The sequence below is a fragment of the Bison bison genome, unplaced genomic scaffold (assembly GCF_000754665.1).
Source record: "Bison bison bison isolate TAMUID 2011002044 unplaced genomic scaffold, Bison_UMD1.0 scf7180017864531, whole genome shotgun sequence".
Lineage (NCBI taxonomy): Eukaryota > Metazoa > Chordata > Mammalia > Artiodactyla > Bovidae > Bison > Bison bison.
In genome coordinates this window covers 5923824-5948957 of record NW_011495081.1, presented here as the reverse complement: position 1 = coordinate 5948957, position 25134 = coordinate 5923824, and the positions used below count along the sequence as shown (strand labels likewise).

The following is a 25134-nucleotide window of genomic DNA, read 5'->3' as shown; positions in this document are numbered from 1 at the left end:
TGGAAATTTCAACCAAATATCCAGGTTTATCTCCTTTTCACACAATATTAGAATACATTTCAGTTTTGCTACATTATAACAAAGACCGCCTTTCCTGTCCTGTTCAATAATGTCTCATTCCATTTTTGAGACTTCACCAGAAACCCCTTCAGTGTTCCTATTTCTGGATCATTCTGTTCCTGACACATATATTCTCTAAGATGATGGAGAATCTACCTATTTGCTTCTTTCTGCACATTCACCAGAATCTCCTTAATATCTTTGTTTCTACCAGCAATCAAATCATTTTCTCTCATGTCATTTTCTCTGAAGAAAATAGGATTATTTATTACATTTCAACTAAATGTTATTTGTATTACATAAACTACTTTATTATATATATATATTTCAAGGTAAATATTCATATGTTATCTTTTTCTAATGGCAAAAATTTGGTTTTTAGTGTAAACAATGAAATTTTGCATGTAAACACACATAAGGCAAACTATTTAATGTTTCAGGTAAAAGTGGTGATACATTAGGATTCCCTGGTGCTTCAGTGTTTAAGACTCCACACTCTCAATGCAGGGGGCACAGGTTTAGTCTCTGGTGTGGGAACTAAGATCCTGCATGCTGCATGGTGTGGCCTAAAAAAAAAGAAAAAGAAAGTGGTGATACATTATTTCCTCAGTCATAAGAACTGACATGGAGTTGTTATCATTGAATATGAGGCAGGTTTTGACATCTAGAATATCAAACATAATATGTTTTGCCTTTGACATATTGTGACTGGTCATAGAATTTTTTTACAGTATCATGTGCATTCCTCATATTCAGTAAATATCTGGCTAATCAATCTTAACATACCAGCATTACAGGCTACTTCTCTCTTGCCTTTTCATTCTTAAAATTAACCCTAGATACTCATTCATGCTGACATGCAGAAATGAATGTCATATCCTCTCTATAACCTGCAAATTGTTTAGAAGGGCTTGATATATCAGCACTGTGTATGGTTGGTTTAACAACTGTAAGTCCTTGACCACACTTTTCTCTGGTGATTGACATATTATGTCATCCACTGACCTTCTTCGTCTACTTAAATTCTCTGGTAAATAAAATAATATTCTGCTTTTTAAAATCACTTGACCCAAAGTGTCATTGAATATCTGACTTCCAAATCCGATTGATCCACTAAGGAAGATGGCACTTTAGTAACTGAGAGACATTTAGTCATATTATGTACTAATTCAACTAAATATGGCTGAAAGAAATCTTTGCCTAATATAATTTTGATTTCCTGTTTTAGGAATCCTGGTACTGTGGATCACCTATATTTGCTTTGAGACATGCTTTAGATGTTTTTTTCTGGAAGCCCTGTAAATACTGTAAAAATTCAGTGTATTGTTGTAAAGACCTATGGTAAGTGGGTTTTTTTCCCCCTTCATTTTCGTCTGTCCGTTTCATGTTGGCATTAAGTCTTATGGATGTTGTAATACTGCTCCCTGCTGGACATAGTGTAACTTTTTAAAGTTGGCACTTAATAGATGGGCAAATAACTGATTAGCTGGACCCAGTCTGGTGGGAAATCCTTGAGTGCATTTACACACAAAAAAACACAACAGTATATAACCAAAGCAACTCTGTTTTTATTTTGGGTGATACTGTTGTATTGATATCTGGAGCCTAATGAAAGTGCTTACAGTCTTGTTTCTAAATTTTATTATGTGTGCTTCCTGGATAGTGGCATCTAAAAGCTGTAACAAACATATGTTAAAGGATGCTTGTAGTTGATGGAACTTTTAGGATTTCCTGATTTTTTTATTTGTGGCATGTTTTTGCAATTTATCAGTTTATTATTAGTATTATCTCTTTTGTAATCATGTAATCATATAATCATTTAAATGCCCTGTATATTTGTTTTTCCAAATGTAGTATTTAAAACAGCTTCAGTATAATTTAAATTAGACACTGTTGGAACTATTTTGAGTGAGTTACCCTTAATCCACCTGTAATGCAGGAGACCCTGGTTTGATTCCTGGGTTGGGAAGATCTGCTGGAGAAGGGATAGGCTACCCACTCCAGTATTCTTGGGCTTCCTTGGTGGTTCAGCTGGTAAAGAATCTCCCTGCAATGTGGGAGACCTGGGTTTAATCCCTGGCTCGGGAAGACCCTCTGTAGAAGGGAGTGGCTCCCCATTCCAGTATTCTGGCTGAGAGAATTCCATGGACTATATGGGGTTGCAAAGAGTCGGACACGACTGAACAACTTTCACTTTCACCCTTAATTAAATTTTATGCAGTAAACTTCAACTGTACCTTGTTTTGTATATCCATCCTGTAATCTATTATATTTTCTAGTACACACAGTGACCCATTCTCACACAGAGTGACATTGGATTGGGCCTGAAGTGTCATATCTGTGTCCGTCCTATAACGAACCCTCACAGTGAATGCAAACATAGATATTCTTAAAATTGTTTTTAAACTTGTAAAAGTTGAAAATATTTGTCTTCCTACTTTTGAGCTAAATTATTATATACTTTTTGGAGTGTGGTTTGCATAAAATATAATGTAGATTTTATGCAACGTAGATTGGATAAATGTAAATTTATCCAATGGATAAACTGGAGTAACATCGATTTTTTTTTAAGTAAGCATACATTTTCTTGAAAAGAAGGAAATGTGACAGATACAACATAGAGCTAAGCAAAGATTTAGCAGGATAACCAATCTTATGCTCTTTAATGGTCTGGTTTCTCTTTTTTTGTGGCCATTTGGAAAGCTTGTGAAATCTATTCTTAATTAGGATTCTGGAGAATTAGGCATAATAACTTATTTATTCTTAAAATATTGCAATAAAAATTTGAAATGTAGACCAAGAAAATACAAGATTGTTAGTAAAAAAGAGGCGCCCTTTCTTCCCATTAAAACTATATTATATCAGAAAGTATATCATTTTAAACCTTTTTATTATAAAATGTAACACTATATAGAAACAAAATGTATAGTAAAATGAATAAATATAAAGCAGATATTCAGTAACCATAGATCACTACTGACATCCCAGAAGCCCTTAGTATAATCTTCCTTTTCTTTAAGGTAAACAGTTTCCTAATAATTAGATAATTCTCTATATAATTTTATCACTTTTATGTGTATTCCTCAGCAGTATGTTCACTTTTTGCCTCATTTTGATCTTTTTGGGATCATATGTATTCTTTTTTTTGGATAAACATTTTTGTATTTTTGTTGGAAATGTTTTTGTTATTTTTAAGGTGAAAGGTATGAAGAAACAGATTGTAAGGTAAAGTCAGAGAGGGCTGGCTTCACTGTACTGAAGAGCTTAGGGAAAGAAGGAGTTGTAGGGAATTTAGAAATAGCAGCAGTCAGAATAGGATCAGGATGTCTAGGGACAAGCTTGTCATCTTTCAGGAGAAATGAAAGGCCAATAAGTTGGCTAAGAAAGGACAGCATTCTTGAGGAATGTATTTGAATGAGGCGTGGAAAGCATTATGCTAATGGAGCCTATCATAATGCTGCCAACAATAGTAAGGAGAATCAGGTGAGTTATCTAGTCTGCACTGCCTGCAGGTCTCCAAACCTGATGTTGTCGCAATCCTCACAGGGTGTCTCTTGGAACGGGTCTGGGGCAGAAGTTCAGAACCCCTTCTCAGTAGGGATGGAGGCGACCCTGCTGCTGTCACTGTCACTGCTCAGCCCCCTCCACTGCATGGCAAAGGGTGGAGGAAACTCCCAGCAACATGTGGCCCAGGCCTTGCAGCAGCATCATGGAGGTTCAACTGGATGAGCTCCCTGAGCACTTTCTTTGGACCAAGTACTTGAAAGTCACAACTCATGGAGTAGATCCTGTAGAATGTGGCACAGATGTTCAGGCCAAAGAGGTCTCAAGAGTTTGCTTGTATATATACCAGGTAATGAGGGCAATGTCCTTGCTGTGCTTGGGCTTCTCCCCGGCCTAGGCCATATGACAGCACCTACTCCTGCTGGAACTCTAAATTTGCTTGAATTCCAGGATCATTAAGCATGTACCCTCTTCCAACAATTGGAAAAAGTCCTCACAGTCCACAGAGGTCCTACCCTCCTCCTCTGTCACCAGTGTTAACCAGAGGGTCTCCAGTACTGTGTCTAGGAGTGCTGGCAGGGGTGCCAGCTGTGATCACAGACACAGAAAGATGTGGTGGAGCAGTGAGCACCTCCAGACCCTACAACCAGTCTCAGAGTTCAGATTGGATCTTGATTTGCACTTGGAGACCGTGATCACCTTTGTACTTCTCTTTGGGTTGGTGCTAGGCTTCTGTAGTGTAACACTGCTGCAGCTGTGGGGTGCCTTTGTTGGGTAGTAGGGGACACAGGTGGACCTACTGGTGAGTGCCGTTGTCTGGGATCATATGTGTTCTTTCTTCCATTACTGAGCATTGTGTTTTGAAGATCATGTACATAGTTGCATGTAGTTTTACTCTGTTCATTTTCGTTATCATGTGTTATTCCTTTGGAATGAATATGGCAGAATTTATTCATTCTGTTGTTGGTGGATGTTTGGGTTCTTTCTAGTGTTTGACTGTTACAATTAACACTGCCATGAACATTCTTTTATATATCATATGTTGATTTTTATGTGTCATGTGGAAAAAGTCATACATTTTCAGGTTAAAGATAGATGATCATAGTGGTATTGTAAATAAATGTAAATGAGTACATGAGAAAGTTGTTATATCCTGAGAGTAACACATATTAAGTATTGAAAAAGATTCTGAATCGATCATTATTTCTTTACTGTAGGCCTTAAATATATGGTAGAATGCCATGTAACTTGTGACAGTTTAAAAATAGTATATATACAGATACAGATATAGGACCTAATGTAGTAACTCTTTGTTTACTTTATTAACACGATTCCACTTACTATCATATCATGTTTTATATACTTTCACTTTACTGATGAAGAAACTGTGGAGAACTAAAGAGGTTGAGTGAATTATACAAGGTTATTTAGTAGGTTGGAGCTAGAAACCAGACCAGCCTGTCTACTTGGCAGTCACAACTTAAAGAAAACAAAGTGAAAAGCTAAATCAGGATACAATGAAGTGGAAAATTTGCATGACTAGCTTTTAGAAATTATCAGATATTCTTTTGACTCTTAACCAAGAACTGGCCTTGCACAGGGAATTGTATGTATAAAGGTGCCTGAAATGTTATTGTACCTTATCACAGTTCATCTTCTGAAAGGCAGCTATAGTATATTATCACTTTGAGTGAGAATTTTACTTACATAATTCCTCATTCACTGGGCTCTTATTAACAAGTGGTATACTATCACTCATCTGTTAATTTGTGAATAATTGAATCTGACCCTTTTATGTGCCAAAATTTATTTCATAGGAATATTTTTTCTAAAATGTTTTTGAAAAATAAAATGTACCCTTTGTTTTCTTAAACAAGACAAATTGAGTATAATGTAACTTGTTTCGATTTTGTTTTGATGGCTCAGAGTTGTGAACAACAGTCATTTCATAGAATTTATGTGATTTCTGCACAGATCATTATGCTGTATAGGCCTATTCTCCTAAATTATCCTAGAGTGATAAACTTTTATGTCCTGGGTGCTACTTATGATGTCATTTTTTTGTTTGTTTTGTTTTACCTTTGTTAGATAATTCTTGTTTTTTTGCTCTCAATGCATTATACTGATTCTAATATAAAAATCAGCATTTACATATACATTGCTTAGGTGAGATCTTAAGTATAGTTCTGCCCCATGTGCTGATTAAGGGCATAGAATGTGTGCTTTTTAAAATTTACTTTGGGATCAGCAACTAGTCTTGTCACTTTGTTCCAGGGGACTGAGATTATCTTACAACTGATTTATGGATGATTGAAATACAACATAGATTTCCATGTATCAATACTGTTATATTCTTATTCGTGGAATAAGAATTATCACGTACATATTTTCTTACAAAGCAGTAATATTGAAACTGGATTTACTTATGTGTGTGTGTGTGTGTGTGTGTGTGCGCGTGCGCGCGTACTCAGTTGTGTCTGATTCTTTGCAATGCTGTGGACTATAGCCCATGAGGCTCCTCTATCCATGGAATTTGTCAGGCAAGAATACCGGAGCAGATTGCCATTTCCTGCTCCAGGGGATCTTCCCCATCCAGGAACTGAACTCTCCTCTCTTAAGAATTCCTTAAATAGGAAGTCCAGTGAACTCAAGTGGCTGTTTTTAATTATGAAATATTTGATAGGATAGGGTTTGAAATAAAAACAGTATGTTATGTAACACTGTCTGTTGAAAATGGCAGTCATAAAAATTAAACCACCTTTGAAATGATAGTTTTGTAAATGAAAATATAGAAGTAACATAGATTTGGTTTCCTAAAAACTTTGAAGTGCTTCAGGAAAACATTCTTTTAAAAGGGAAATGCATGTTTGACTGCTTCCCCAATTATAGATTATTGAATGTGAATTTAAAGGAAAAATTTGGAGTGGATGTGTATATTTATTTTTAAATGAAGGGAATTTGAGGAAGAAAGCATGTTAGGTGTTAATATTATGATTTCCTACATCAATGAGATTTTTTTTCAATTCGAAAATTAAGTCAGCAAATTTTACATGTGCATAAGAAAAGAAGCAAAGAGCTTCATACAGTTTTTTCCAATGAGAACATCTTTGAGGACTAGCTTCTTCTGGGATACATCTGAAATGTATATGTGATGGAAGCAAAATGACATAGCCCCCATAAAAGAAAAATTAGCAATTTGTAGAAAAAGACCTGTGCATTTACACATTTGTTTCAGAACCAATTCTGGGAATTTGTTACAGATATACTTACGTATTAATACTTATAAAATGACATATGCATAAACGTTTTCATTAGAGCTTCCTTTGAAGTAGCAACAGATGGAAGCATGCCTAATGCCTGTCAGGAGGGTACAGTCCATGGGGTCACAGTGGTTAAATGAACTCTGCCATAGCTGTACAATGAAATACTCTACAGCTTTAAAAATAGAAAGTATGTTCTCTGTATGAAGATTCAGAACACTGTTACTTGAAAAAAGCAGTGCTCAAACAGTACTCAGTCGCTTAGTCATGTCAACTCTTTGTGACCCCGTGGACAGGTCATGTAGCTTGCCGGGCTCCTTTGTCCATGGTATTTCCCAGGCAAGAATACTGGAGTGGGTTGCCATTTCCTCCTCCAGAGGATCTTCCTGACCCAGGGATTGAACCCATGTCTCTTGCGTTGGCAGGCAGATTCTTTACCCCAGCACTACCTGGGAAGCAGTGTTCAGAGTGTGTAGTAAACTATTTTTTGTATAAAAGAAGTAAGGAATGAAATCAATATTCATAATTGCTTATATTTGCATAAAGAAAATCTGGACATCTATACAAATTCTAAATCTTATATGTTGATGAATAAGGAAAACAAACTAGTTGGGACTTTTACTATATATCTTTTAGATTGTTTTTGGATATGTGAATATGTTATTAGTTAAAAATAATTTTGTTTTGTTAATCAAATGAGAGAGAAAGGGATAAACCTGTTGTATTTTCCATAAAATTAGCCAGTTTTATTCATTTTTCCCCAGAGTCTGGGATATAGTTGGTTGTTGTTTTGTTGCTAAATTGTGTCTGACTCTTTTGCAACCCCATGGACTGTAGCCCACCAGGCTCCGCTATCTATGGGATTTTCCAGGCAAGAATTGGGGAGTGCATTGCCATTTCCTTCTTCAGGGAATCTCCCTGACCCAGGGATCAAACCCGTATCTTCTGCATGCCTCTCTTGCATTGCGGGTGGATTCTTTACCCTTTGGCCCCAGGGAAGCCTGGGATATAGTTAGCACTGAATAAATATTTATTATACAAATGAAATATAAGCTATATAATCTTTAGGTTATCTCTTTTAGCTGACTTCTTAAAGTATCTTTTCAATAAGGGAAAAACAGTGCTCTAAGTCATGTGTTAATTCCAGTATAGAAGTGAGGGAAAGTATTTAAGTGGAAATAATAAGCCTGGTGTGCTGCAGTCCACGGGGTTGCAGAGTCAGACAATAACGAATAAACAACAACAGTAATAGCTTAATTTATTGTCAAATTATCATGAATTTTCACTTAACTTGTAGGATATTGATATTAAAGAATTTTAATTTCACTGAAAAGTAAAATGAATGTTTTCAAAAGATTCCCATTAAATTAGCTAATAAGGTTTCATAATAAAAGCTTATGAAATTTGAGAGCACAGGGGAAAATGGCCTACATATTCTTTATACTTGCCTTATCTTCTGTCATACTTTAGTTTCTCACATGAGGGCAATTTTCAGTCCTGAGACAATTTTAGAAGCACTGTTATAATAGCAGCAGCACCTGTAGCTACTCCTGACACAGAGGCCCGTTATCTCTGAAAATATGGTATTTTAGTTTGGGAATTGAGGGAAGATAATAGGGTAAGTGGCTGTTGCTTCTCCGTTTATGAGTTCAGGAACTTATCTTATGGTTTGCAGATTTGATCTTTCAGATAAGTAGTATATGAACCTTTCGTTTCATCTTTAGATTATATACATGTCATTGTTGTTTGGTCGCTAAGTTATGTCTGACTCTTGTGACCCCATGGACTATAGCCCGTCAGACTCCTCTGTCTGTGGGATTTTCCAGACAAGAATACTGGAGTGAGTTGCCATTTCCTTCTCCAGTGGATCTTCCCAACTTAGAGATAGAACCCATGTTGCCTACATTAGTAGCAATGAAGAATCTCACTGAGCCATCTGGGAAGGCCCTCTATATCCATTGCTTCTTCCTAAATTTCTTATGATAATGATTTTGACTCCCTTTGTGTATCTGTATTTATGTGCAAAATGGCCTTTTTAAAGAAAAGGAGTATATATGGAAAAGTGCACATATTATAAGTGGATGGCTCAATGAATTTTTCAGAAGCCAAAACAATCATGTAACCACCGAGATACCAAAATGAACATTATTAGCACTCTAGAAGACACCTTTATGCTCTCTTCTATCCTCTGTTTCCCTCCCTGCACAAGGATAACCACTACCTGACTTTTCACATCATAGATTATAAGTTTTGCTTTTGTATTTTATATATAGAATTATACAGTATAGTTTTTTATGTTTAGTTCCTTTGCTAAAGCTTGTATCTTGGGATTCATCTACATTGTTGCGTGTAGTTGTAGTCTGTTCAGTTTCATTACTGCATTCCTTTGTGACTATATCACAACTATTTTTGAATCTATTCTGTTAATGGACATTTGGGTGATTTCTATATAATGTTAAATATATTCTTTCTAATACATATCTCTTGATCGATATATTTGCATGTTTCTTTTGAGCAGACGTCTAGCAGCAAAATTACTGGATCATAACTATGTTTATTTCCAACTTGAATCAAAATCGCCAGTTTTCTGAAATGGTTGTGCTAGTTTACATTCATGTGACAGTTTAAGTTGCTCTGTGTCTTTGCTCACACCTCATTTTCCCCATCTTCTTCATCCTTCAATTCTAATGGATATAAAGTACTAAGGCTTACGTCGTTTAATTTCTAGTTTCCTGATGATTAATGAAGCTGAACACATTTTCATATGTATATTGACTGTTGGATTATTCTCTTTTGTAAAGTACCTGTTAACTTCTTTGCCCACTTTTTTGTTGAGCTATCTGTTTTTTTCTTTGATTTTTTGGGGAGTTGTTTATATATTCAGAATATGAGTCCTTCTTTGTACAGATATTGCAAATATTTCCCCAACCCTGAGATTTGCCTTTTCAATCTATTAATAGTGCTTTTGATGAACAAGTTAATGACTTTAAAGTAATCTAGTTTGTCATTTATGTTTAGTGCTTTTTGTGTCTTAAGAAGTGATTGTCTACTCCAAGGATGTTCTGTGTTTTTCTCTAAAAAAAAGGGTGTTGTAATTTTAGCATTTGCATCAGTAATTTCAGACTATATTTTCATGTTAGGCAGTTTTGCTTGTCTTTTTAAACTTAGTCTGTGTCTCTAGACAGAAAAAGAAAATGCACTTTTATAAATCAACATGATCATGTACCTTCTACAGAATACTCCCTTAAGAAAGTAGTATGTAATCTATATGTTTACCTTGCGTGCATGGTCAGTTGCTTCAGACTCTTTGCGACCCTATGGATTGTAGCTGGCCAGGTCCTCTGTCCATGGAATTTTCCATGCAAGAATACTGGAGTGGGCTGCCATATCTTCCTCAGGGGATCTTCCTGACCCAGGAATTGATCCCATATCTCCTGCATTTGAACTGCTTCTTTACCACTGAGCCACCTAAGAAGCCCCCCACCTGTACCTATAATGTACTTCATTGTCTTTAAGTAAAGTTCACTAGAAAATTCAGTGAAGAATTTCTGAGCTTGGCAAATTTTATGATTTTTAATATTTTTAACAATTCTATCTTTCTTAAAAATGTTTATCCATTAAATTTTGTGATGTGTTTACAGACATAATTCTAGGTACCTCATTGGGTATAGTCTTTACTCTCTTAAAGTTTAGGATACTTAATTGAGAAAAAATAGGTATTAACTTTTGTCACCAAAGCAATATAAATACTATTACATTTGAAAAATATTTTCATAGGCCTCTTTTTCATCATTTTGATCTTAAGTAGGTTTTTTTTTGTGAGCATTCATTTGTATACAAGTTATAACATTCACAAGGCCTTCAGTGATATGTTTATTATTCAAAAATATTTTCGATATTTGTTCTATGTGCTATTATTTACATTGCAGCAGAGTATTTCTATATACCCTGGTATTTTAGTTTTTTTATTGTCAATAATGTTTATTATTAGCTTAATGATTATTGTATTATTTAATTTTACATTTATATTTCATAAGATATAATTGCCTGCTTGAAAATGTATTTTGTCTCTGATCACAGTGCTGAAATTATTAATAAAGAAAGGTGATTATACTTGACTGTTAGCTAAGCACTTAGATATTTTTCACTTGTCATCTACATTTTTTAGTTAAAGCAACACATTAAATATAATTTTATCCTGGCTTTTATTTTAATTCATGCATTTAAAAACTGAAATTCAGATAAAAGATATTTTCAAAATAAATTCAGCATATTATTTATGAGTGGAGCAACACATTAGCATTGGGTTCACAATAGATCATATCGCTTTTATTCCATCTTACAAGCTTAGCAGCACAAACAGAATAATCAACATATTATTTGGCTGTCATCTGCTGAACAGAAACCAGAGATCACAAGGAGGTTTTCCCTAGCTGTGGTGATGGCCTTTTTGTTCCAAGCCCCCATCTGGGAGGGCCATGGTGTGTTATCATATGGAACGCGGGCTTTTCTGTAATCTGCTTAGCTGCACTGCAGTTTGAATCTTCATTCCATGTTTGTGTAATTTATAATTTTAATGAGACCATGGCTCTTGTGGGCTTTGAAATATATTAAAAGCTCTTTTGTGCATATGCTTTTGTTCTTGCTTAATAGGCTCAGTGTATTTAAAACTGATGAATTTTTATTCATGAATTTGGATGTCTGGGGATTAACTTAGACTGAATATCATTGCACTCATATATTGATGACTAGAAAGTTTGTTATTGTTGTTATTTTGGGTTTTTTTTGTGTGTCTATGTCATTGTGATACTTGTATCCATAAAAGAATTTAAATAAAGGATAGGAAAAAGTGGTATGGTTAAGTCATGAGCAGTTTCTTTAGATTTTATCCATCTTATTAATTGATACTCACATTTCATCTTTAGTCTTAGTGCTTTTAGATATATGTTATGAAGGAATAATTATGAAAAAGCAACTTTTAAATTAATACCGTACATACTGTGTTTATATTGAAATAATATTCCAGTGTGTGACAGAGTTAGACTTTGTATTTTAATTGTATCATATCAGTTGTCTGTGGTCATACTAAATCAGCCATTAACTTTCTTGAATTAAATTAGGTATATGTTTTATATTTCAGCTATGTACAGTTTACCCTGTTTCTGTAAAACCTTTTTTGTTAATCCTTTTTTTTTTCTTTACCTACATTGGTGAAATGATGAGAAGACTAACGAAAAAGCAGCTTTATAGTGGTTTGTAAAATTGATCTTTTAAATTTTGCTGAAACTCTGAATACACTAAATGCTTCATATCTCTATTATAGTTATTACTCTTAAATATAGTTTTAAAATTTGAATATGAATAAATGTAGCATCTTAGGCAAAAATCATGGCCCTTTCTAGATCCAGACTCTTTTGAAGTTTCTGTCTATTGGACTCAATGAGGGGTAACACATGTACCTTACTAGTCTTTTAGGAAATTGCCCAAGATGTAGTTTTTCTAAAAAACCTGAGTTTATTGTACTAAAGCATTTTTGTAACTATAAAACATCATTCATTTTGGTATATGTTGGTTATCAATTTGGCTGGTCCCTTGTTTTCCCTTATTACCCTTAAGCTAGAAATATCAGAAAGAGGCTAAAATGACAGGATTTTGTTTTTGTGTACTAAGCTTTTCTATCAGATTTGATATTGGAATGTTTGTTTTTCCAAATAATCCTCTGTTTTAATGTTTTTATTAATAGTACAATTTCAGTTAGTTTAGGAATATAGTATTGGAAATGGTCTGCTAAAGCAGTGCTGTTTAATAGAAATATAATGCAAGTCATATATATATTATTTAACCCATTAAATTCAAAATCTTATCTTTTCAACATGTAAATTAATGCAAAATATTTTATTCTTTTTTTGTACTATCTTCACAGTCCAGTGTGTATTTTATACTTACATCTCAATTAGGACTAGTCATGTCTCAAGTACTTGATAGCCTTATGTAGCTAGTGGCTACCTTGTTGAATACTGTAGCTCTACAGTATTATTTATAAAAATCATAACAGAAATGTATAATGTGTATTTTTTACATTCTTCATTGTTTTTCTGTACTATCCTAATGAAGGTAATCAAAGAGTATTCATGCGCTGTAAAATTGAAATCACTTACAGTTTTTTTTGTTGCTCTGGTGCTGATGATATTGGTGCATGATTCATAGACAAAATCAGAATTATGCCACCTGAGTTTTTATCAGATATTATGTAGATATGCTTACAGGTATTGTGATGATAAGGAAATAATAATGGCCAACTTAGTGGATGTGATATGTTTCTCAACACTTGTGGGCAGATCAAATTTATCAAATAAGTCATATTTCAAGTATACTGAGGAGCTTAATTTTACAAGAATTCCAAAACAAATATTGATACTTTCTTTTTTTTTTTAATAAAGTTGAGAACTTCTCACATTCTTAGAATTTTTCTGGATAGTTATTTATGTGAACAAATATGAATCTCTCTTTTCATGTATGTTTGCTTAAAGTTAGTATAGCTTTAAATTTCTTGGAAGAAAAAAGCCGAACATAAAAATACTGTTTTCTAAATAGCTCTAGGATTCCATGCATTTTATTAATAAAGGCTCTGTGTATATGCAAATATAAAGAGAGGTTATTTCACTGAGTACTTTAAAGGTATACAGTTAAGAATTCTAAAAGTCTCAATTACAGTTGATTTGTATTGGTTCAAATATTTTAAAGTGTAAAATAATCAAGATGATTTATATAAAATACTGCTGCTATTGTACCTACTTTATAACAAAGTAGAGACCTTATTATGTGGCGTGGACCTTCTTGTTCATGTATGGTTTAGGGAGAAAATCCTGTTTGTGAAACTTCTGAATAATTCACATTTTCTAAATTTTTAAAGAAATGAGCTAATTTTTGTGCAATCTAACCATCATGTAGATATTGGCTGGTGCCTGTTGTATTCTTTTACTCACTTAAATTTTTATTGACTTCTGTTTGTGACTTATGCATTTAAAGTGTTGGCATAAAATGTTAAACTATTCTTTAAACAATACCTCTAGTTTCTTGGAGATGATAAATCCATCCATTGATTTCCTAATTTTATTATGTACACAGTCAATTGTAATCCAAGATTACAGCAAACAAGATGTTAATTTCTAGCCATAATCTATGTACATTTCAATTACAGAGCATGATTGTTATAGAAGCACAGAATAAAAAGGAATAACATTTGTGCTATCCTCACAGGAGCTGTCAATAAAAGATGTAATAGGGGATTTAGGAATCTGGAAATGGCCAACTAATTTATGTGAATCTATTTTATTTCAGCTAGAAAGACCAAGCTTTTTTTCGTCTGCACTGCATATTGCAGAGCACAGGCTGTCTATAGAAAACCAGGCGGCTGCATATGGATAGTCCCTTGATATCATTCACTTGCTGTGTAATCTTATTATGCAAAGTTCTAATCTTCACCTAGAATGAATGCCTCTGGGTCAGAATATAGTCATATCAGGGTTTTTGAGGTCATGTTTTGTGATCCTTAGCTTATTCTTCTAAGTAGGGCTGGGATTTGAAGGGTATTCCCTGGACGCCAGCAGATAGACAACAGAACCTGCTGCCTTTTTGGAAGACAAGACCAACATGAGGTCCCTGGTAGGATTAAACTTGATTTGTAGCTGTAGGATTTTTTAACAGATGTATTATTGGACAGGGAATAGGGGGCCACCAGCACAGCAAAATTGAATCACAACTGGCATTCTCAGGGAGTTTGCTGCCTGCTAAAATAGCAGCTGCATGTGGATTTGACTTCTTTCAGGTGAAGCGACTTCCAGTCATTTGGAAAGGATGGGATGAAAAGGAACCTTGGTGATAATTTTGATGTCTGCAAGATTTAGTACCAGTGTAATGGGATTATCGGTAACACCTTCACTGCAGAAAAAGCCACCTGGCGCTATAACTGGCAGCAACTGAGAACTAATCCTTTCCCATCTCTTGGATGTCATTCATGAAGCTCAAAGCGATTTCTTTCCTGCTAACTGTAATTAATTTTATAAACAACAACAGCAAAAAAATCAGGTGATCAAGGCAAAGAATATGCTTTTTTATTATTTAGAATATGTTGCCTTATTATAATCTATATGACTCATAAATTATGTAAGACATATAGACTATAAATATGAGTTGATTCATAGTGTCTTTTATGCTTTTTCCAGTTTGGTGACATAATGTATTTGCTATTGATAAAGGCTTATATTTGAGATTAAATATTAATTTATATACGTTGGTGTCCTTTTAGATAGAAGGCCATTATTAATAAATCCAACTGTTCATAGGTATAAGGAATGGGAGTAATTTGTCATATGTTTTACCTTTTTTTGTGACTGCTTCAATTCCTGCTGAATTAAATGTTTTTAGTGAATAAAATGTTTAATGATATCAAAATATATCAACATACTTTTGATAATTAAGGAAATGGTGGCTCAATTTGCTGATAGAAAAAGGGCTCTTTTGAAAGTGTATGATCTAAGGTAAAGGTCTTAAAATAGTTAATACTGAATGACTGTTTTTTAAAATCAGAAATTCTTAGTGTTTTCCTTTAGCAGATGGGGATTTACTTGCTTTAGAATCATGTATTAGTTAATTGACTTTTTTTTTAAAGCATTTTATTTCAACCAAAAACTTTATCAAGTACTTTGTTTAGAGGTGTTAATTATTTTAATATTCTTCTCTTACACAGTCCAGAATAAACTGAGAGAAAATGAAGTGAAATTATCCCATCAGTCACCCAAACAGTATGCAACATAACTGCCAAGACTAGAAAAGATAATTAGTGTTGTCAGTGTTATGATCCTGGAGTACTTACTTTTAAAATATTTGTTCACAGCACTTGATTTTTATCTTACTGTAGTTCTTGATTTATTAGTTTTATATTTGAAAAAATGGATTATAAAACCTTAATTTTAATGTTTTCAAACGTAAAGTCTTAACTAAATGTAGGTGAGTAAAATGTTTTGAAATTATAACTGAAATATAGTCATCCATTTTACATAAAATATTGTTATACTTATAGCCTCTGTTAACATATAGTACACTTTTCTCTGTATGAGGTCTTTGTCTAAAAAATCAATAATAAATTTTAATAAATTTATATAGTGATCATTGGTCAAACCTACCTAGCAAACTTATCATTCTAATGAATTTTAACTGGTTCTAAGCTCTTGTATCTTCATTTGTTTTCACATTTAAAATGAATGAATGAGAAAGCTTAATAATATTTCTACTGACCTGCATTGTGGTAGTTTATAAAGGACTTTTATAGTCTTCTATTTGTATTTTTACTATTTGAAAAGCTGTTTATGTAAAATTATACTACACTGAAAAGACCTATTCATGAAATAAGTGAACTAAAATCTTTTTCTTATCATCATAATATAATTATTTGTATTTTAAATATATAGTATTTGACTTATGTGTAATTTCAATTTATTTTGTCAGGTAGTGTATTTCTCAGGGTAACTTTCTATGGTAGTTAATAGTATTATATAATTATTTCAAAAGCATAGCTTTCCTTTCAAAATAAAATTTATCTCAAAATTTTATTAAACATTTTCACTGTTTACTTTTCTGCTTTTCAGCTGTTTACTGAGTGACATTTGAGAGTTAGTGTTTTTTACTTCCCTGTTCTAAACATTATTTTTATTTGATTAGAAATGATTATCTCCTTTGGAAAGTCCCAAATAACCTCACTTAATTAAATTCGTTATAAGCATATAGGATCTTTTCAGTAATATACATTTTTTCAAACAGGTATGGATTACTTGAATTTAATACCTTATTGATTATAAGAAAGTTGACTTGTTAAAAGCTACAACTAATAATTTATTGTACAAGTAACTCATAATGATGTCAGTGAAAGTTAAGGGAGTTATTTTGGAGATAAGAAAAAGGGATGTAGGATGGGAAAAATGAAGAAAATTTTACTAATTAAGTCGTAATAAAGAACAGGATGAGAAATCTTAGGATTTCTTGATTATTTAAGAGATGATGAACATTTTTTCTTTATTGGTAATGTGTGAGCCTTAGTATTTTCTCCAAAGGACCATATATGAACTGTAGGCTGGTACACAACAGCTAGCCTATAATAATGCTAAATGATATTTCTTCCATTTGAATGAATATCCTTCAACTATTGTTTGTACAACTTGTATTGTTGTTGTATATTGTTATTGTAACAATATTGTACAATATTGTAACTTATTGTACAATATTGTTATTGTAACTATTGTAACTTGTATAGTGTTCTGAAATAGATGAATTATATAGCCATTGGGGAATTATTGGTGAGTGAATGGGGTGGCTTTGGTATTTAACTGTTTGGAGGCTGATACTTGATTATATTAAAAGTGTCAACTACTTAACACTTTATAAACATAAAATGAGTTTTGATTGTGTGTGTGTGTATATATGTACATAAAAGAGTGAATTTCATAAAATAATATTGGATTTTTCAAATCATTGAAATGTTAGCATTATAAAGTTTGATGATGAAAATTTATAGAATTATCCCAAAGGTAGCAATTAGTTTAAAATTAATGAATGGTTAAATGTTGTCAAGTTTCTGAAAATGGTGAGTATGTCTCGGTGGTTTCAAATGAAGCACAGAGTCCTTTACTGGATTTTCTGGGAGCTTATTAAAACTACTAATTCTGTAGCCTTGCTCCCATAGATTGTTATTCATTAGCTCCATGATAGGAACCTGGAAGTTTGGAATTCTTCTAAGTTTGGGTTTTAAATTAGGTTCTTGAATTATTTTGATGCTGCAGTCATATTTAAATCAGTTTTCACTGCTTTAAACCTTAAAGTGATGTCACTTATTTCCTCTTGAGAATGAGTCAAAATAAATAGATTTAAATATAATCTTCATTGATTACGGGGATAAGTGCTCCTTGAATGTGCAGTTCTAGAAAATAAAAAATACCCTCTGCACAAGTCTTACAGTAGATTGAACATTATAGATTTGAACAATTGATGAGCAGCCTTGAAGGTGATTTTGAAACGTCAGGAATTTGAGTTATTTTGATAGAGAGGCTGGTGGGTGAGGGTGAAGTATTTAGCTATTGAATAGGGTACACCACTCACCATCTATGTCTTAATGAGTCTTTGTTCTTCTCTCCTTGTCACAGTAACTTCCATTCAGTCTGAAGTGGACATATGTCTTTCAGCTACTTTATTTATATGCGTGTATATATACACAAACATATATAATTGTACGCTAAAAGTGTATTTTGCCTAGATATCTTTGAACTTTAGAAATCACAGAGGTGTCAGGAATGTTTAAGTCTGCTGTTTTTTCTTATCCAAATGAAGGTAAATGTAGCAAAACTCTTAATGTTGCGATTTGTCTTCTGCTTCACATCTACTCTCTTCTCACCTTTTTCTTAATGTGAATCCTTTAAATGCTCATATATTCACTAACTGTTCTGTTTATCAAAAAAAGTACATTAATCACTTCTTTGGTTATACTTTAAAATGAATGAATTTCTGTAAACTGATATTCTCAAGTAACCCTGACACTTTACTTTTTTTTTTTCTTTTTTTGAAACAGAATACTTTCTCTTTCAAAGGAATTCAACACCTGAACAATCAGGTGGATTTTTTTTGTGTGCCTTTGCGTATTCTGAAATACCCAAAAAGGCTTCTTCAATGCTTAGTCGTAAATCAGGATCTTAGACTTGTACCTCTATTCCCTGAAACTTCTAAGGATGGAGAAATGTCTACTTCTTTTTCGTATTCTGGAGTTCATTCTGCTCCATCTTTTTAGCTAGTTTGAGATATATATTTGCATATGCACTTTATTTCCCAGGGAAGAATACGGGAGTGGGTTGTCATTTCCTTCTCCAGGGGATCTTCCCAACCTAGGGACCGAACCAATGTCTCTTGTATTGCAGGCAGATTCTTTACTGACTGAGCCCCAGGGAAGCCCCCTTTAGCTAGTTTTAACCAGTCCAACCTCTCTCCCATGCCTATTTTATAGTTTCTTATAAATTTCTTTGATTTTTATTGAGAGGCATATAGTAGTGGATTTTAGACCCCAACATCCTCATTTTGAATTCTGGCTCTGCTGTGTATGAGCTATGTGATTTTGAATAGTTTGTTCACTTTTCTGTCCCTCAGATACTTAAGTTCTCATAGAGTTATTGTAAGAATTAAATGAGTTAATAATGTAGTTAGAACAGTGCTTGTTCAGAACAGAACATGTTCTTGCATGTTCTTGGCATGCAAGAACTACTATTTAAGTATTTGTGGCTATTGCTATTAGTTATTTTGGTTGGTATTTGAGGATTTTTATGTGTATGGAAAGAAGCCATTATGACCTACATCTAACATAATGTTTTCTAACTTTATGTTATAGGAAGAAGACATTTTAAGTCTATAATGCAGTTATCTGTTGAAAGTAGACAACAATTTTGCTTTCTTATACCAGCATTATGTGGAGTTTTGCTATATTTTAATCAGAAGTCTCTTAAAGGTTTTCTGAAAGAAGTATCATCATATCTTTTCCTGTATTATGTGACAAGGTCACAATTTTAAATTTTCCTTTTTTTTTTTTCTAGCTTTTCTAGTAATTCTCTGTTAGAGTACGTAGGCTCCCCATTAAAGAAATTGATTCTCTACATCAATAACTCAGTTTTTAATTGAAGTATTGGAGAAGGCAATGGCACCCCACTCCAGTACTCTTGCCTGGAAAATCCCATGGATGGAGGAGCCTGGTAGGCTGCAGTCCATGGGGTTGCAGAGAGTTGGACACGACTGAGCAACTTCACTTTAACTTTTCACTTTCATGTATTGGAGAAGGAAATGGCAACCCACTCCAGTGTTCTTGCCTGGAGAATCCCAGGGACGGGGGAACCTGGTGGGCTGCCATCTATGGGGTTGCAAAGAGTCAGACACGACTGAAGCGACTTAGCAGCAGTAGCAGCAGCATAGTTAATTTACCATGTGTTAGTTTCAAGTGTATAGCAAAGTGATTCATTTATACGTACGTACTTTCTCAGATTCTTTTCCATTATAGGTTATTGTAAGATACTGAATATAGTTATCTGTGCTGTACAATAGGTTCTGGTTTACCTGTTTTATATACAGTGGTGTGTATATGTCAATCCCAAACTCCTAATTTATCTAACTCAAGTTTTTTTTTTTTGAATGTAAATATGATAGGGAATAAAAAGCAACAAATTCTATTTCTTAGGAGAGTAAAATTCTGTATGCCAAAGCTTCCCAACTTTTTTCACAGCACACATGAAATATGGTAATATTTATACATTTATACAGCACCCAGTAATAAATGACTAGCTGAGCAAAGCTGCTCAAGGATAAATGCCTTTGGCCATCCTGGGAGCTTATAGCAATAGTTCTCAAATTTTGCTTCAGAATCACCTGGAGAACTTGTTAAAACACAAATTGTTGAACAATACTCCCAGAATTTCTGATTACTTAAATCTTGAGTTTGGCCCAAGAATTTGCAGTTCAAACAAGTTGCTTTGATGCCCCTCCTGCTCATCTGGGGACCATACTTTGAAAACTACTAGTTTAGTGGGTTGGTATTTTGATGTGGTAGGTAGAATAATTGAATCCCTCACTCTGAGATATCCATGTCCTAATCGACCTAATTACGGTATGGATGTATCTGATTGTTTATAATTAGATTTAGGTTATACATTTTTGACAAGAATAGTACAATGATGATAAGATTGTCAAGAAGCTCCATATCAGTTTTTACCTTTATGTATGCAGCTAAATTGGATCACATAGTTAAGATAATATTTACTTGATCTCTCCATGTAAAAGTATTCTGTTCCCTTTGTAAATAATAAATTATTTACTTTAATATTTTGTACCTATCCTGTTTACCAACAGCCTTTTACTCAGTATTTTAAAAATTGAGCTACAGCTGATTTATAATGTTGTGCTTGTTCCTTGTGTACAGCAATGTGATTCAGTTATCTATCTATCTGTTCTTACTCAGATTCTGTTCCATTATGGTATATTATATGATACTGAATATAGTTCCCTTTGCTATACAGTAGAGCCTTGTTGTTTATCTGTTTTACATAAAGTAGTGTGTATCTTTTAGTCCAAAGCTCCTAATTTATCCTTCCCACCTTTTCCCCTTTGGTAACCATTAGTTTCTTTTCTATGTCTGTGAGTCTATTTCTATTTTGTAAATAAGTTCATCTCTGTCATTTTTTTTTAAGATTCCACATATAAGTGATATCATGGTTTTGTCTTTCTCTTTCTGACTTACTTTACTTATAATATATAGGTCCATCTCTGTTGCTGCAAATGGCAATGTTTCATTCTTTTTTATGTCTGGGTAATATTCCATTGTATACATGTACCACATCTTCATCCATTCATCTGTTGATGGACACTTAGGTTGCTTCCATGTCTTGGGTATTGTAAATATTGCTGCTATGAACATTGGGGTGCATATATCTTTCTGAATTAGAGTTTACTCTGTATACATGCTCAGGACTGGAATTGCAGTCACTCAGTCATGTCCAACTCTTTGCGACCCCATGGACTTCAGCATGCCAGACTTCCCTGTCCTTCACCGTCTCCTGGAGCTTGCTCAGACTCGTGTCTGTTGAGTCGGTGATGGCATCCAACCATCTTGTCCTCTGTCGTCCCCTTTTTCTCCTGCCTTCAATCTTTCCTAGCATCAGGGTCTTTTCCAATGAGCTGACTCTTTGCGTCAGGTGGCCAGAGTATTGCAGCTTCAGCCTCAGCATCAGTCCCTCCAGTGAATATTCAGGATTGATTTCCTTTAGTATTGACTGGTTTGATCTTGCAGTCTAAGGGACTCTGAAGAGTTTTCTCCCAACCCATTTCAAAATCATTATTCCTCGGCACTCAGCCAACCATATGGTGACTCTGTTTTTAGTTTTTTAAGGAACTTACATACTATTCTCCATAGTGACTGTACCAACTTACATTCCCACCAACAGTGTAGGAGGGTCCCATTTTTCTACACCCTCTTCAGCATTTATTATTTGTAGACTTTGTAATGATGGCCATTCTGACTGGTGTGAGGTGATATGTCATTGTAGTTTTGATTTTTATTTCTCTAATAATTAGCGATGTTGAACATACTTTCATGTGCCTGTTGGCCTACTGTATTTCTTCTTTGGAGAAATGTCTATTTAAGTCTTCTGCCCATTTTTTGATTGGGTCATTTGTTTGTTTTTATATGAGCTATATGAGCTCATTGTATATATTTTGGAAATTAATCCCTTGTAGGTAACATCATTTGCAAATATTTTCTCCCGTTCTGTAGGTTGTCTTTTTTTGTGGTTTTCTTTGCTGTGCGGTAACTTCAAGTTTAACTTGTTTAATTTTGCTTTTATTTCCATTATTCTAGGAGACAGATTAAAAAATTATTGCTGTGATTTATATCAGAGTATTCTGTCTATATTTTCTTCTAGGAGTTTTATAGTATCTGGTCTTACATTTAGATCTTTAATCCATTTTGTTTTTTTGTGTATGTTGTTAAAGACCATTCTAATTTCCTTCTTTTAAATGTAGTTGTCCAGTTATTTAAGAGGCTGTCTTTTCTCTATTGTATATTCTTGCCTCCTTTGTTGAAAATTAATTGACTGTAGGTTTGTGGGTTTATTTCTGGACTCTCTATTGATCCGTATGTCTGTTTTTGTGCCAGTTCCATGCTGTTTTAATTACTTTATCTTTGTAGTATTGTCGGAAGTCTGGGGGTGTTGTGCCTCCAGCTTTGTTCTTTTTCCTCAGGATTGCTTTGGCAATTCTGGGTCTTTGTGGTTACATATAAATTTTAGGATTATTTGTTCTAGTTCTTTGAAAATGTTATGGGTAATTTGATAGGGATAACATTAAATCTATAGATTACTCTGTAGTAGTACTAATTCTTCTAATCCAAGGATATCATCCAGTTATTTTAAACATCTATTAATGGCCCTTGCCTGAATTACATTGGTGTTAAATTCATTATTCCTGCTGTATTTATTAGCTGCTATTTTTTTTTTTATAAAGAACTTGCCTTATCCCCAACACATACTTAAAAAAAAAAAAAATACTGACTAGATTTCATTTTTAGTCTACTATATTATTTATTACTATTACTACTTTTTAAAATAATCTCAAACTTGGCTGGTAGGAGACCCCTCAAAGTGACTCCTATGCCTTTGGGGATTCAGTGACTTTTGGTCAAAAGACATAACTAGCCTAAGAAGAATACCCAAGGAAATAGCCAGGAAAATAGATAACCCTTCCTTTCTCTCTCTGACTTCCTGCTGGGGTTCAGTCAAAGCTTGACTGAAGTGCCTTGATGTAGTTCATATAGGTCAGTTTTCCAAGTGCAGAGAGCAGTATGGAGAAAGGTGGAGAGCAAATCCAAAGTGACAAGCAAGATATCTGGCACATGTATGCACATAAAGAGTTAAGGACCCTTTGAAATCACTGTGTTAACCAGAGGTTTGAAACCCCTGTCTTAATTCTTTTTGCCAGTAGAGCTGTTGAACCCTAGCAGTGTGTGTGATTTATTTATATCTTACATAAATTTGGGCTTCCCTGGTGGCTCAGATGGCATAGAGTCTGCCTGCAATGCAGAGGACCCAGGTTTGATCCCTGGTCACAAGATCCCCCAAAGAAGGGAATGGCTACCCACTCCAGTATTATTGGCCTGGGGAATCCCTTGGACAGAGGAACCTAGGGGGCTACAGTCCATGGGGTCACAAAGAGTTGGATGTGACTGAGCTACTAACACTACATGAATGTTACTTTCTACTCTTGAGGTTTCTCTTAAATAAATTTGTGAGCTCTTAATCTCAGTTTCAATATTTCTCAACAGTGCTCTTTTAAAATATAAGACCAACTAGTCTTGATCCTGAGTCCTCTATAAACAGCTCTTTTTATTTAAGAGACTAAGATCCAAAATAATTTCAGATACTTCAGCCTCCATTCTGTTGCTAGTATCTGTAAGGAAGAAATGATGTCTGCTAACTTTTTTCTTCTGATCACTGATCTATTGTATTATTTTATGAGATAGTTTCTTCTCAAACATTGTATTTGAAATTGGGCATTTACTGTGTACTAATAAAAAAAGGCTTTATGCCTTCAATTACTTGTGAATGGAAGTTACTACAGAACTTCTCAGAAGATCACAACCATTGTATAGTTATAGCATCTTTGTATTTTAAATGGCAACCCACTCCAGTGTTCTTGCCTGGAGAATCCCAGGGACGGGGAAGCCTGGTGGGCTGCCGTCTATGGGGTTGCACAGAGTCGGACACGACTGAAGCGACTTAGCAGCAGCAGCAGATGTTTTTTAGCCAAAAGCAAAATCTGTTGCACAATTCAAATTATTTAAATTTTAGTAGATTTCTATTAATTTCCTCTATAAATTTCATCTTATATCTGTATTATCAATGTCTTCTTGCTGAGTGCCTCATGTTTCCTTTTGTTTGATAATATATGCTGTCTGTAACATCAGATAAGCTCGTTTTTATTTTGTTTTTAAATGTAATAACCATTTCACTACTTTTTAGGGTTTGTCTCATAGATCACAGTTTCACAGCTAAGCCTTAGGACTTACCCCTTGTAGCTTCGTTGCTAAGTCGTGCCCCTACTTTTTCCCTAATATTATCATTGGAGCAAAGTAGTATTTACACAACCTAGTTAACTTTACAAACAATATTCTGTTATTGTTACTCCTTTTAAATCTTTTTTTAATTAATTGAGCTTTAGTTGTGGTGGTGGTGGTGGTTTTTGTCGCTCGGTCGTGTCTAACTCTTGCGACTCCATGGACTGTGGCCTCCTCTGTCCATGGAATTTTCCAGATAAGAATACTAGAATGGGTTGCTATTTCCTTCTCTAGGGGAATCTTCCCGACCCAGGAATCAAACCGAGGCCTCCTGCACTGCAGTCAGAGAGAGAGCGAGCGAGCGCTGGAGAAGATGGGAATGTCCCGAGGTTCGGAGGGCGGGCAGAGGCGCCTGGCGACCGGGCACCGGGTCCAGAGCAGTGGACGACTGACAGACCGGTTCAGGGCCGGCTCCCCCGGAGCCATGCACCGCCACGCTGTGCAGCCTGCGAGACGCACCAGAAGCTCCGCGCTGTGCGGCCGCGAACCCTGGGCAGTAGTGGCGGGCGCCAGAAGCGAAGGCGCGTTGGGGGCAGGGGGAGGAACCTCGGTCTCCCAAAGCCCTCAGACCCACTCTCGAGTGATGTGGCGGGGAGGTCGGGCGGAAGAGAGACGCCAGAGAGG

The 25134-nt window shown here is 34.6% G+C and overlaps 1 protein-coding gene across 7 annotated transcripts in view; it reads left to right on the top strand.

Moving 5' to 3' along the window:
- Nucleotides 1-25134, top strand: part of IMMP1L (IMP1 inner mitochondrial membrane peptidase-like (S. cerevisiae)) — a 76206-nt gene that overhangs the window by 17916 nt on the left and 33156 nt on the right. For 4 of the 7 annotated variants that reach the window (XR_824508.1, XM_010831806.1, XM_010831804.1 and 1 more), the window contains one exon: nt 1289-1401. The exons of 2 other annotated variants lie outside the window; for them this stretch is intronic. The gene's annotated coding sequence lies outside the window, so the exon portion shown is untranslated. Of the gene's footprint in view, nt 1-1288; nt 1402-3606; nt 3914-25134 lie in introns of all 7 variants that reach the window. One more of the 7 variants, XM_010831802.1, reaches the window with a different exon arrangement.